Here is a 13479-nt window from a genome sequence, read left to right as displayed (position 1 = left end):
GGTGGACAGGGAGAGCTGAATGCCCATCCTTAAATATCTGTCTGGTGGTCAGGCATCAACTTCTTCTGTGTGACTCTGAGGGCCAGGCGTGCAGGAAAACAGATCCCGAGCTAGCATAGATGTCTAAAGATAGGATTGGCTGCATTTAAATGACCATCCCACTCTGTGTCAATAGGAATCCAGGTATTGTTAAACAGTCGCTGTTTGGGGTGATAAGTGGAGAGATGGATTCCTTTGGCTGGGCTCTGGGGTCCCCTCAGCCCTGTAAATATTGTGTCTTGCTTGTTATAAGTGCCACACCCTGGGGCTCTTAACTAAATTTTATTTACAGGCATGATTTCTTTAAAAGGAAATTCAGACTTCTCTTCTGTCTCTGGGAATGGAGCTCTCAGCATAATAACAGAATGATCCAGAAAGCACAGTGCTCTAGAGGCACAGGAGACCCAGGTAACTGACAGTGTTGTACTTTGTGATCTCCCAAGAATTATTAAATATCAGCCAGGCTTCCCTGAGCCAGGAAGGGAAAGGGGCACATAGAAGATAGGAGTCTAGAATTCATAAAATGTCGAGAGAGAGAGAGAGAGAGAGAGAGAGAGAGAGAGAGAGAGAGAGAGAGTGTTTCAGTCTAGAAGTGTTTCCTCCATTTATGTATCCTTGGCCAAGATTTCCTCATGTTTTATGATTTTCATTTCCATGACCTTGCTTAACAGAAGCTGTTTTAGAAAAGGAAAAACAGGGCCTATAGAGATGGCTGAGTGGTCAAGAGCACTGACTGCTCTTCCAGAGGACCTGGGTTCAATTCCCAGTATCCATATGGCAGCTCACAACTGTGAGGATCTGACACACTCAAACTAAAACCATCTCTCTGAAGGTCAAGAAATGGAGCCATTGCTTACTGTACCAGCAATGCCTTATATATTTTCAAATCCGGAAAGGTCACAGATCGTCCTTGGGTGGTGGGCTTTAGAATGTGATCTTAGTCACCCTTTCTCCTCCTGCACAGGGACAAGAGCCTCTTCTCTTCTTTCTCTCCTCTGTGCTTCCTGGACTACTCTGGAGCCTGCTGATCAGGCCCCCTCTGCTCCGCCCATGTCCCTGACCCTGCACCATGCAGCCTCTTCCAGATCCTTTAAACGCAGATTAATTCAAGCTGCTCCACTCCCAAACCCTTCATAGATTCCTCAGTAATTCAAGAGGAAAGCGATACCTCTCCAGAACTGCCAGGAGGAACTGGGAAACCAGGCCAGTCCCTGCCTCTCCGTTTCGTTCATCTCTCCTTAGTTATACCTTGCAGGTGATGGCATTCTTGCTATCAAGCCTCTGCCCACTGACTCTGGTGGATGCTGCTGCTCCCTCCAACCAGGCAGTCTTTCTCAGCTATCCGTAGGGCTGAGGCCTCCTGATCTTCTCAGAGGCCTAGGAGAAGGTGCATCTGAGAGCCAGCCAAGGGCCCTTCCAGGTTGCCACCACACTGACATTTTCTTCAGAAACCTTATCAACGTATTTCCACGTTGTATTTATTATTGCTTGTTCCTTTCTGGGCTTTTCTTTCTTCTTGAGTTCAAGGAGAGACTTGAGCTGTCTTATTCGACACTCTAGTTTTTGGCTGCTCGAACTGTTCTTGTCCAGGATTGCAGATCAGTGAATGTTTGTGGCAGGAAGAAAGAGAAGGAAGGGAGGGGAGAGAAGAAATATTAGTGATTTTTTCTTATTGCTGTGAACAAATATGGACAACAGGGAACTTAAGGGGGGGGTCTGTTGGCACAGGATTTGAAGACACAGTCCTGTAGAGGAAGGTGTCACAGCAGGAGCTTGCTCACATGTAGGCAGATCGGAAAGAGGAGACAGGAAACTTAGGTACTCAAGTGATTTTCTCCTTTTCTTCTTTTTATTCTGTCAGGGCTATCAGCCTGTGGAATGGTGCTGTACACATACAAGTTAGGTCTCTCTTTACACACCTCACAGACACACTCAGGTATATCTTCTAACTGACTTTGAGTCCTGTCAGGCTGCCAGACAAGACAAGCCATATATTACAGAAAGGATAGAGCAGAGAGGAAATCTTTTGAATACGCATATACTCTAGATGATTTTAGCCACAAGAGAGTAACGCTTACAAGCTTTGACTGTGGACTTCAAGGCCCCAGAGCGGCAGTATTCTGCAGCAACCAAGACACTCAGAAAAGCACCATATCTTCCTTTATAGGTTGCCCGCTGAGTTGCATAATATGGGGTATATACGGAGGCCAAGCGAGGAGAGCTGCCAGCAGGTGAGAACTTTCAGTTCACAGCTACGTTGGCCTGCTTCTACCTGGAAGATGTCTGAGGCCAACACTTGCCATTGCATGCTTCAGGAGGAGTGTGTGTGTGTGTGTGTGTGTGTGTGTGTGTGTGTGTGTGAGAGAGAGAGAGAGAGAGAGAGAGAGAGAGAGAGAGAGAGAGAGAGAGAGAGAGAGAGCGCAAGGGCGCTGCATGTGGGGCCTGAGGAAGAAACAACTCCCAGATAGCTTGGGTCATATGACACACTGTCAGGAGCTGGTCAGAGGTTGGTCCTCCTATATAGATGTCGCATGACAAAGGATGGATGGCATAGAATCGAGGGACGCTTTCTCTGGGGAGGTAAGAAGACAATGAAGGAAAGGCCTTTGGCATCACTGACAGCATGCCCCATGGACAGACACAAGTTATGGAAATGCAGCCTGTCAGCCACCAGGGGGAGGCTGAGAGGACCCCACCACAGTTTTGGGAAGGAGAGACTGAGGATGCTGGAGGTGGGAGTGGGGGTGTCTGGTAGGTCTCAGGTTCTGTGACACCCAGATCAGGTCCCCTTCTTGCTGCTATCAAGTGGACTCTCAGAAGCTTCCAAGAGGGGGTTCATCTCATCAGGGAAAAAGTCAGTTCCCCCGGGCTCTTACTTATAACTTTGTTTGCAGATAGGGAGCCTTTTCCGCCTCGCTTCTCATCCCGAGCCTTTCTGCCTGTAACAATCACATTATTTAATTTAGACGAGTGAAGTTACCTTAGATCAATTATACTTATTTTTCCTGTGTAATTTCCAAAGCTTAATATCTGCATTCAGGCCCAGCCTGGGGGACAGCTTGTCTAGCAGAGTCCTAAACGATTTCAGCCTTTAATTCAATTGTACTTCTACCATGGCCTGAGCAGCGAGCATAATTCTTTTATCCCTAAGATGTCTCATTAGCAATAATCTAATAGCACACATTAAAATATAGGTCACTGAGGTGCGCTGCTGATAGAGGACTTGTCATAACTTTGAAGGCTGGACAGTGGCTTTAGTGGGAGTGGGTCCCCCTCTAACACAGTCACACCCCAGCTTCGGCCTTAATGCTGAAGCAATTGATTCAACAAAACAGTTCACTTTCTACAGTTCAAGGTTGAGAAGTAACTTCGGCCAGGAAATGGGTTGATGCCTACGATTATGGGTGGGATGGAATAAAAGACAATATTTCTTATAGACATAACACAATAGGAAAACTCTCTGGTCTTAGGCATTGGCTGGAACCTCTTCCCAGTTGGGACAGGGGCACACAGAGTGACCAAGGGCATACCCTTTCCTTCCCCTGTCCTCAGTTTACACACACACACACACACACACACACACACACACACACACACACACACACACAAACGGGGGTGGTGGTGAGGGTGGGTGTAATGGTACCTAGGTTCTGGAACTCCATGTTCCACTTGGGCGGGAGTGGTCTCGATGTTTTCTTTCCAATCAATTCACCTTCCTTAATCAAACCCATTTGTTTAAAAAAAGGAAATTCACATATCAACTTGGCAAAATCTCAAGAACATTTGCAGAAGGATTCAAGCATAACGATACCACTTACATAAACTTACAACACACACAAAGTGATGCTTTCTATTGTTTAGACAGGAGAAAGGGGTTCATGCCATTAGAGGTCAAGGTAGAGGGGAGGGGGCACTTATTAGGAAGGTTGACAGGCGAACTCTTAAAGGATGATCACTTCATTTTTTAATATCCTTCATGTAGCTAAGTGGGTATATTTACTAGTTAAAAAGTTCACTTATAATTCAGTTTTCTCCTACACTCAGAGGAATATGTGTATATGTGTACACACACATGTGCACAATACATGCACATAATACAGAACTTTATGGCTACCTGCATATTTTGGGAAGTATATTATGTGTATGATTTATGTTGCAGAAATATAGATACATTACATGTATTTAATATATGGTAAATCTGCACACACATTCCTGCATGGTAGTGTCGGTGTCAGGACACAAAGGATCCACCTGCACTGAGTCCTTGGAGGATGCACATCCTCCTGAAGACAGTCTTGGGTCATCCCCTAAGACCCCAGGCCCTCCAGCACCTTCTCCTCCCCGTGTTTCCCATTGAAGTGTGTGTTCTAGTATGGCGGTGGGATTGAGTGTTAGAACATCTGTTAACTCACTGCCTCATGGGGCAATGTGAATCGCTAGGCTTCTTCCAGGGAAGTATGAACTCTGGATGACCCCTCAGCACAAGCATCGATGGTCTATGAAGAGCCACCCTGCTTCTGTTATCACCGAGAAACCTGACTAACGGGGACCCTCCTCCACCTGCAGCTGTGGAGACTCTACTTGGACCTGTAGACTCTTGGAGTGTGAAGAGTACTGATGAGTGCCACATGATGACAGGGATTGGATGGAGTGGGAAAAGTCTCCTGTCAAGTGTCAGGACACAAAAAAAACTGATATCTTAGAGCCATGACTAACCTGTGCCTACGTAGAGTGAATGTGCATCCTGGGTGAGGGGGGGGGGTAAGTGAGTGAGATTCTTTTTCTCATCTCCCTTGGAGAAGGATGATGCAGCAGAGAGAAATGAGGAGGGAAGGAAGGTGTCTTCGGATCTCGAAGGCTTGGCAAGTGGGAACTGCCCAGGGAGGAAAAGAAGGGGAGAAAGACCATAGCATTTTGGCTAGGTTCTAAGGACAGTGTAAGAGATGGGCCCAAGAATTTGTGAACCCTGAAAGGGAGGAGAACTAGGGAAGGCAGCGGCGGATGGGCAGATGTGATTGCAGCTCAGAAATGCATCAGCGTCGAGGTTACAAGTCAAAAAGGATGAGCAGGCTGCTGAGAATGGAGAATGTGGACAGGGTAGGCCATGGAGGAGGGTGGCAACCCAACAGCAAGTTGCTGAGCCCCTGGGATGGGGCAGTGGTAAAGAGTATATACTCTGAGCTCGGGTTCCACCCAGGCCCACTCTCTAGCCCTTCATTACAAGACAAAGGCATTTGGTCACGTTTGGCCCCACTGTTTCATCTGTGAAATGGGTTTATTTTCCAATATTGAGCACTATGTGAAGCAGACTCAGCACAGGCCATACAATCAGTTTGTCCAATGAATAAAAAAATACCACACAGGTCACCGGGATCCATGTGTGCTTAGTGTGCTCTCAGCACTGCTCGGGCTCTTTACCATCACTGGTTCATTTAAGTCTTATGTCCACTCAACGAGATAGATTCTGCTATGATCTTGTTTCATAAATGAGAAACCGAGGCACTCATTAGCTGCAGTAACACAGCTGGTACATAGGAACCTGGGTTTAACCCCATGCTCCTAGTAGGAAGGCTGAGAGAGCCTGTCCTGGCTTGTTATATATATATATATATCATGGAAGGCAGGAGGTCATGGCTTCTGGTGTTTACCATAACCCTGCCCTAATCATGCAGACTCCTGACCACAGCTGCAGGCTCACTCCATCCAGTAGCCCAGAACAAAGCCGGAGAGCCTACTAGACTGATAAGATCTTGAAAAGTGGCAAACAGGCAGCCATGGTGAGCCTTGAGATCTAAATCCTCCTGGCATCACAGAGCCTTGAAAAACTCCCATGATAGGTGCCGTCACACCCAGTTTACAGATGGGGAAATTGAATGTGAAGATCAGCCAACAAACAAACAGTGGCATGAAGCTTTGAAGTCAGCTTCTAGTTCTAACTCTAAAGACTGCACTTGTAGCTGTAACACCAACCCACACCTTTGATCTCTTCCTGTCAGGAAAGTTGAAGTCAGGTGGGCCTAACTGAAAATTCTGTCTCAAATAGATTTAGGGGAAATATTGATATGTGCGCGCTGGTCTAAGTGCTTTGTGTTTGTTTATGCATTTATCCTCTTGATAGTTCCATGAGCTAAGTCACTGCCACCACTGCCACCACTGCCACCACCACCGCCACCGCTGCTGCCTGCCATCACCACCACCCCAACCATCACGACCACCACTGCCACCACCACTGCCACAACTGCCACCACCACTGCCACCACTGCCACTGCTGCCGCTGCTGCCATCACCACCACCACAACCATCACGACCACCACTGCCACCACCACCGCCACTACCACCACCCCCAACAACAACAACAGCAGCGGCAGCATCTTACACAGTTTACATTTTGCACACTTTAACGAAGAGGAAATGGAGATACAGGCAAACAGAGGCATGCCACCAAGAGTTTGCGGGCACTCGGTGTTGGGCATAGCATTAAAACTCAGGCCACACAGCCCCTAGGTGTGTGCTTTAGCCCTCAGCACCATCCTGCTTCTTCCTCAAAGCCCCGCACGGTGTTTAAAATGCTTTGTATACCAAAGAAGATGGAGACATGTCCTCTATTCTCAGATGATCAAACACTCTGAAGAGGTCCCTTCTCCCCAAACTGACCTCAGATTCAACACGATCACTGTTGAGCTGCAATGGTCCCACTCCACCCCCCAGAAGCCTGCAAATGAAACATGAAATTTAAAGATGAGTAATGCACTTCCACTGAAGAAGGACTGGGGAGTTTTTCCCTAGGTAGGAATATAAAGTGATAATTATTAAGCAGTGGAGTATTTGATGCTTACAAGCAGATAAATGGATCAGTATACTAGAAAAGAATGCCCAGAAAAAGCCCAACCACAGAAGAAAACTGTTTAAGATGGGGAATTCTTTGCTGATTAAAGCAAAGAAGTAACTGCTTGATGGCTTTTTACCAAGATAACTTATCATCTGTTAGTGCCGTAAAAAATAATGAAGTGGGATTCCTACCACACGTCTTCCACAAAGGAACTCCCACTGAGTGGATTAAGGGCATAACTACGAAGGGCCCAAGCTGTCAAAATTTAAAATATAATGGAGGAAAATATGAGAAGGAAGAACTTCCCAGATCACACAAAGACAACATAACCAGTAAGAAAAGATCAATTTATCTAATTGTAGTAAAGCTAACAATTGCTATCAGAATCATGAACAGAGCAGAAGAGCCTTGTAAAACCAAATAGAGATACTCACATGTAATAAAAAAGATGAACCAACAGCCAGCATGCTTCCCAAGGTCCTGTGAATCAAGATAGCTCAATAGACCATTGGGCAACACACCATCATGTCCCAAAAGACAGAGAAACACAGAGGACGGACCCATAAGCGTGGAAGAAGACAGGCAATGTGACTAAGAGTCAGAGAAGTGCAAACTAACCACAATAAAATGCCGTCTCGCACTCAGAAGATCGCCACGAGTCCACAGCCCAGAGAACAAACAGCACAGTTACAGAGGATCAGAAGATGAGAAGGGAAGAACTTACTGGCTGCTGGAGAGAGCAGCAGTTGGTTCAATCACTTAGAAAACGGTGTGTCATCTCTTCATAAAGCTGAGCATAACCTAGAAAGCAACAGTGCTCTTCCAAGAACACTTCCTGGAGAAATGCTTGTAAATGTGGCTGAGAGACATCTTAACACCTTTATGTATAGGATTGTTTGAAATACGCACACATTTCTTCCTACACCTCTACTCACACACATACACCCTGGAAATGACCGTAGACTCCGTGTCATTCACACAGAATAAATAAATACATTCTGATCATCCACTCAACAGACTCAATCTATACAATAATGAAAATTAAGCAACTATGGTAAATGGCATCATTCTGGGTAAATCTAAAAAAAAAATTGCTATTATAAATTATAACAAAACCAAACAGTGCATTATTTGGAATACATTCACAGGGGGTAATATCATGACAGACAAAAAGGCAGGGACAGTGATTTCTACGTTCAGGACAGTGGTTACCTTTGGGGTGGGCTATGTGTGCAGGAACACATGCTGTGAGGAGGACACGGCCTTGTGGGGCACGGGGATGCACTACTTAGCTGGGAGGGCTGGATGGGGTCTGTGTATTCATATAATAATTATAAACTGGGAACTATTCACAATGCTTTATGCTCTTTTTTGGTGCTCGATGGGTTTCACACTCGATTGAGAATGGTGCATTTCTGCCATTTCTGCGGAGTGAGTCTGTGCTTCAGATGGTTACTAATGGAGTGCCCGTCTGATGGAACATTCATGGTGCTTTCTTAGCGTCCATCCCCTTGGATATTTCCAAATAGATAGAGCTCCAGTGCCAAGCTGACCATAACCCAGGAGCCCCAGGTCAGACCTCTGTCTTGTAACCCTCATGACTATGCCAAGGCCATCTAAGGATGTGTCTGGGCGGCCATAGAAAGAACGGGAACCGTGTTCCTCCCGGGAGACTGAACCCGTGTTCTGGATATACCTTTTCCATTCTCTTTCCTGGCCTTGTGTGCTGTTTTTCTTCTCCTCAGGGCCTATGTCATCTCAATGACAGCCTTGGCTATAGCTGCAGAGCCTGATCAAGCCTTAGGTACCTTGTTTACTGGACCACATCCCATTCTTGTGTTCCTCGCCTCTCGCCCCTCTGTCTGTAGGGCTTCCCCAGACAAGTGCAAGAAAATATCATTGGTTAGGGAAGAATTTTAGATTTTTGTCTCAAATAAGGTAGGTGCCACTGGAGGAACAGTGAGGGTAAAGGGGCATGAATATATTGCCAAAATGTCTTCCTGGCAGTACTAGAGGACTCAAGTCATAGAGGACTGAAGAGGAGCAGTGAGGTCACCTGGAGACTGTCACAGCCATCCTGGCAGGAAATAGGGAAGTCACCTCAGAGGTGCAGCGATGTGGCATGATTTAGAGTCCATAGAAGCTGCTCAGCACTAGATATGAGAGGAGGAGGAGCTAGGCAGACTCCAAGCTCAGTGGTTTGAGGAGCCAGAAAGAAAGAGACTTTGTAACCTAGACTGAGGGCAACTGCGGAGGGGCAGCTAATGTGTAAGTCCCGGAGGGGGCACCAGGAACTCTGGCCACTTACATGCCTCTGGGTTTCCAGGTGGAGATTCCTAGAGGGTAGCTGGATCCAGAGCAGAGGTCCAAGTAGATGGTGTTAATGTGGAGGTCAACAAGGGCCAGTTGCTCTCCGATGCCAGTGACTGCAGGCGCTAAGCTGGGCTTAGAACTTGACAGAGAAGATGCCAAGGACTGAGCCATAACTTTCTAGATAAGAAGCTTTAAGATCCCCAAAGGGCTTTCATCGTCAGTATCCTGATGGAGACAGATTTCAACTCATGTAGGTTTTGTATTAAGGGGATTTGTTATGTTATGTTGTATTTAGAATACAACTTAGACCAATGATCAATAACCCTGGGCCGACCAGCTTCAGTGAAAGATATTTAATATCTGAATGGGGAGTAGGGAGAAGAGAGATGGGGATAGAGAAAAAAAAGGGGGCGAGAGGTAGAGGTAGAGAGAGGGAAGGAGAAAAGGAGGGGGATGGAGGAGGAAAGGAGGGAAGGAGGGAGGGAGGGAGGGAGGGAGGGAGGGAGGGAGGGAGGGAGAGGGGGGGGAAGAGAACAAGAATACAGGTAGACTCCTCCTTCTCTCTTGCCTTAATCACTCCTGCAATGCCTTGGAGATAAAGACTGTGAAAGTACCCCCAGGACTTAGCCCCTCTGATTCTATACACACCCCATGCCAAGTTCTGTTTGTCAAGGCCTGGTGTCTGCAGGAAGATGACCAAAGATGGACTAGCAGAAGCAGCTATCGCTTTGCATCCCATGGCCTGTGTCACCAAGTGCCATGGTAAGTGGAAGTGACGCCTCCCCAGAGACCATGTTAGTTCTGATAATACTCCAGCCTCCTGCCCACCACTTGCCCTCAGGCCACCTGGTGGGGCAGGATACAGAGCACAAGAGAAGCCACATGGCCCCAATGGCCCTTAGAACTATGAGCAGAGAGTCTGGGCCGGAGATGGAGGAGACATCTTCTCCTACAGCCCAGCCCCAGCCTGGTGTTGTTACTGTGTCTCCCCCAGATGTCTTGGAAGCCACAGAGGGAACTCTGAGGACTTGCTAATCAGCCTTCCGGTAATGTCCATGCGGTGAGGGAAATACTTCTCTCCACCCCTGCAACAGACACTTCCAGAGCCCTGCCCATCCTCCTTGTCACTTACTCTATTGTCAGTGCAGACCCGCCCTGATGCTCCCTGATGCTCCCTGTTGCCAGGACCTGGGGCTCGACTGAGACCCTTCTCTGGCAACAGCCACATACTCATTCCAGGTCAGACCAGAAACACTGGGAGAGTCAACACTTGAGAACAATTCTCATGGGTAAATCTTCTAGATTTTTCCTTGGGGGTGACAACTCCAAGGCATATGCTGTGCCTCTGAGGTGCCAGCAGGATGACACCAGTTGCCCATGACATGAGCTACTCTTCAACCTACCTTCTCTTGGTCACGCACCATTTCCTGCCTTGCTCTCTAAAGTCTTCCCGGGAGTCCCCTCTTTGACACGCTCTGACCTTTGTTTCAAGTTCTGCTTCTGGATGACTCCAACACAAACTATTCTAGCCAAGGATCAAGCTCTCTTCTCCTTCTGTCCTGTATACGTTTCTGCAGTGCTAGCAGATTAGATCATACACCATTCTCATCCTGGAAAGGGAGCTGAGACAAACAACTATACCAGACAAACGCACAAATTCCTGTAAGAAGGGCGGGGGGGGGGGGGTCTGACTCCTGTGAGCACTGCTTACCAGGGAAGGTTTTGGCTTGGAAGGTGGCCTTGGAGGTTTGGGAGAATGAACAGGAGTTCCCCAAATACACAGAAGGATGGAAAGAACATATGAAAAAAACCCAACAGAACATAACATTATAAGATTAGTCCTTGAGCATCACCTATGTTGCTAGAGAAAACGTATATTTTGAAGATTCATCTTGTTTTTATTTTTTGTGTATGAGTGTTTATTCTACATGTATGTCTAAATACCATACACATACCAGGTATCTGTGTAGGCCGGAAAAAGAAGGGACATTTTCAGATAGGTGTGAGCTGCCATGTGGGTGCTAGGAACCGAATCTGGTTCTCCTCCAAGAGCAACAAGTACTTATAAGAGATGAGCAATCTCTCCAGGGCTAGAAGACTTATTTTGAAGGAGAGGGGGAAAGGCTTAGGGAAAGCAAGGTGAGAACTAATGGCAAGACGTATGGTTAGAAGGACAAGCAAAACATTGTCTACACTGATGATGCTGTTTATGTATCATCTTGGAGAGACAGGGGGAGGGTCATTTATAATTGTGAGTTAATTTTTCCTGCTTGCCCAAGTATCAAATGCTCACTGTAGAAAAGCAGGCAGATAGATACCAAGTGGGATAAAGGAGAAAATGAGGTTGTTCTGCGTCTGTGGCTCATTTAGTCATGCTGGTATGTCTGTGGGAGGATGATGGTGTTGGACTTGAGTTTCAAGAATTTCTCTGGCAGCTGGGGATGGTTATGTGGCTACAAACACAGGCAAAAATGGGGTGAGCAGGATCGGGTGATGGGAGTCTTTTGGGGTTGCGGGAGGACTGGCAGAGCTTCATAGGCATCGAGGATTGAGATTTTAAGGGCTCGAAGACCAGCTGGGCAGACATGGAACAGAGGGGAGCATGCCAGGTTAGCTAGAGAGAGACAAGTGTCTTTATCCACCATAGGTGGCGGGACCAGAAAATGAGGATCAGGAGAACTGAGCTTTGCTTTCGGCCTTGACACCTCCCACATGTGGGACCTCAGACAGATCTCTTGAACCTCAGAGTATGTGTATTCCTTCCTCCCAGGCTTGTCCTGAGATGACCACTCTTGATGACAGGGAACCTAGAGTCTCCAGTTCTCATCCTGAGACCTCAGGTCCACCCTTTGCCTAATCTCCTGCTTCCTGTCATCGGTCTCCAAGAGGTTAAGGTGAACCTGTCACCCTCTGGGTGTCTCTTCCATCCCTCTCTGCATCCGCTCTACAGGATACCTGGGATTCTGGCGTTGTGTGTGAAAGGTCTCTAATCCCCATGCGTCACCTATACATCCACTCAGTCATTCACTCATTTATGTACCAGTAGATGTTTTGTGAGTTCCAGATGCCAGAGACACAGAGGTAGAGTGGACAATGTTTCTGCTCTTCTGGATCCCAACTGCCATTAAAGGGGAGAGGAAGTTAATTAATTATTAATGAATTAATTAACTGTATTAGTGATTTGATGGAGAATAGGGGGGTGGTGAGTTTTAGATGCCTGAGTCTGAGAAGCAACATCTGTACTAAGACCCGAGCAACTCAGATGGAAGCAGGAGCAAATGCCAGTGTCCACTGGTAGCTTTGAACTTGGCATGTCGAAAGCCTAGAAATATCAGTGTGGCTCTGCTTATCTGCAGCTCTTCCCACAGCACTTAGGTGCCTTCCCTGCATTCCTGCCTGCTGCCCTTAATGTTTTGGCTTCACCCATTTCCTGTTTTCCAATAATCACAACCGGTCCTTGATGGCATCAAGTTCTTCACGAGACTGGACTGAGAACCCCTTGGTGTCGGGGATTGTCTCTGTGGCTCTCCTAGCAGGGGAGATTCAGACACAAGTAGTAGTTGGATTAATAAACCCCCAGGCCCAAGCAGCTCAGCCTAAAACACTATAGAAGATATTGTTCAAATTGCAGCCCTGCTCTTTCCAGCCATTCCCTTCCACTGCTTTACCCACCCCCAGCCACCACAGCATCAGTCTTCCTCCCCATTATACATGTTTATTTATTGTATTTCCTGTTTTCCTTCTGTTTCCGGAACTGAACAACCACCTCTGTGGAGGTGTCGTCCACTTATGGAAAACAAAACAAAACAAAACAAAAAAAAAGGCTCCCTTTGGCATTAGGGAGGCGTTTTTGACAACCAGTGGGTCACAGACTCCAAGGAGATCAGGGTCACAGCCTCCAACGTCCTGCTAGCCTGCTGGTCATAAATGGAGCCAGGAAAAAATCCTGGGCTATATGACCTTTCAACAAGCTGAGCTGGCCAAACAGAACTGCCCAAAGGCCTAGCCCGGCCCAGCCTCCAGGCCACCAGTTTGCGGTATGAATCTAGAAGCACCAAGTTCCCATTTTTCTGGTGAAGAAACCTCTCATCACGTAGGTTAAGTAGCCTGGGTGTATGACAACGCTGATGTCACTAAGGTGGTGGCTGCTCCCCTATTCTTACCAGCTCCCCTTTGACAGACTTGACCCCAGTTCTGGGAATCTGTTGCTCTCTTCCTCTCCTTAGAGGTCAGAGCCAGGTGTTTCAGGGAGCCCCATTAGCTACTCTTGCTGAAGACAGACTGAAAAGGTGTAGCCA

The 13479-nt window shown here is 47.1% G+C and overlaps 1 long non-coding RNA gene across 1 annotated transcript; it reads right to left on the bottom strand.

Annotated features, from left to right (window-relative positions):
- Positions 1–864: 864 nt before the first annotated feature.
- Positions 865–3871, bottom strand: LOC311582322. The gene is made up of 3 exons (XR_014774083.1): positions 3683–3871; positions 2916–2978; positions 865–1615 (listed from the first exon to the last, which is right to left on the bottom strand). It is a non-coding gene; the product is annotated as an uncharacterized lncRNA (long non-coding RNA).
- Between the last annotated feature and the right edge of the window lie 9608 nt (positions 3872–13479).

This window comes from Acomys minous (assembly GCF_964271855.1).
Source record: "Acomys minous genome assembly, chromosome: 14".
Lineage (NCBI taxonomy): Eukaryota > Metazoa > Chordata > Mammalia > Rodentia > Muridae > Acomys > Acomys minous.
Note: the sequence above shows the minus strand (reverse complement) of the source record. Positions and strands in the feature narration are given on the sequence as shown.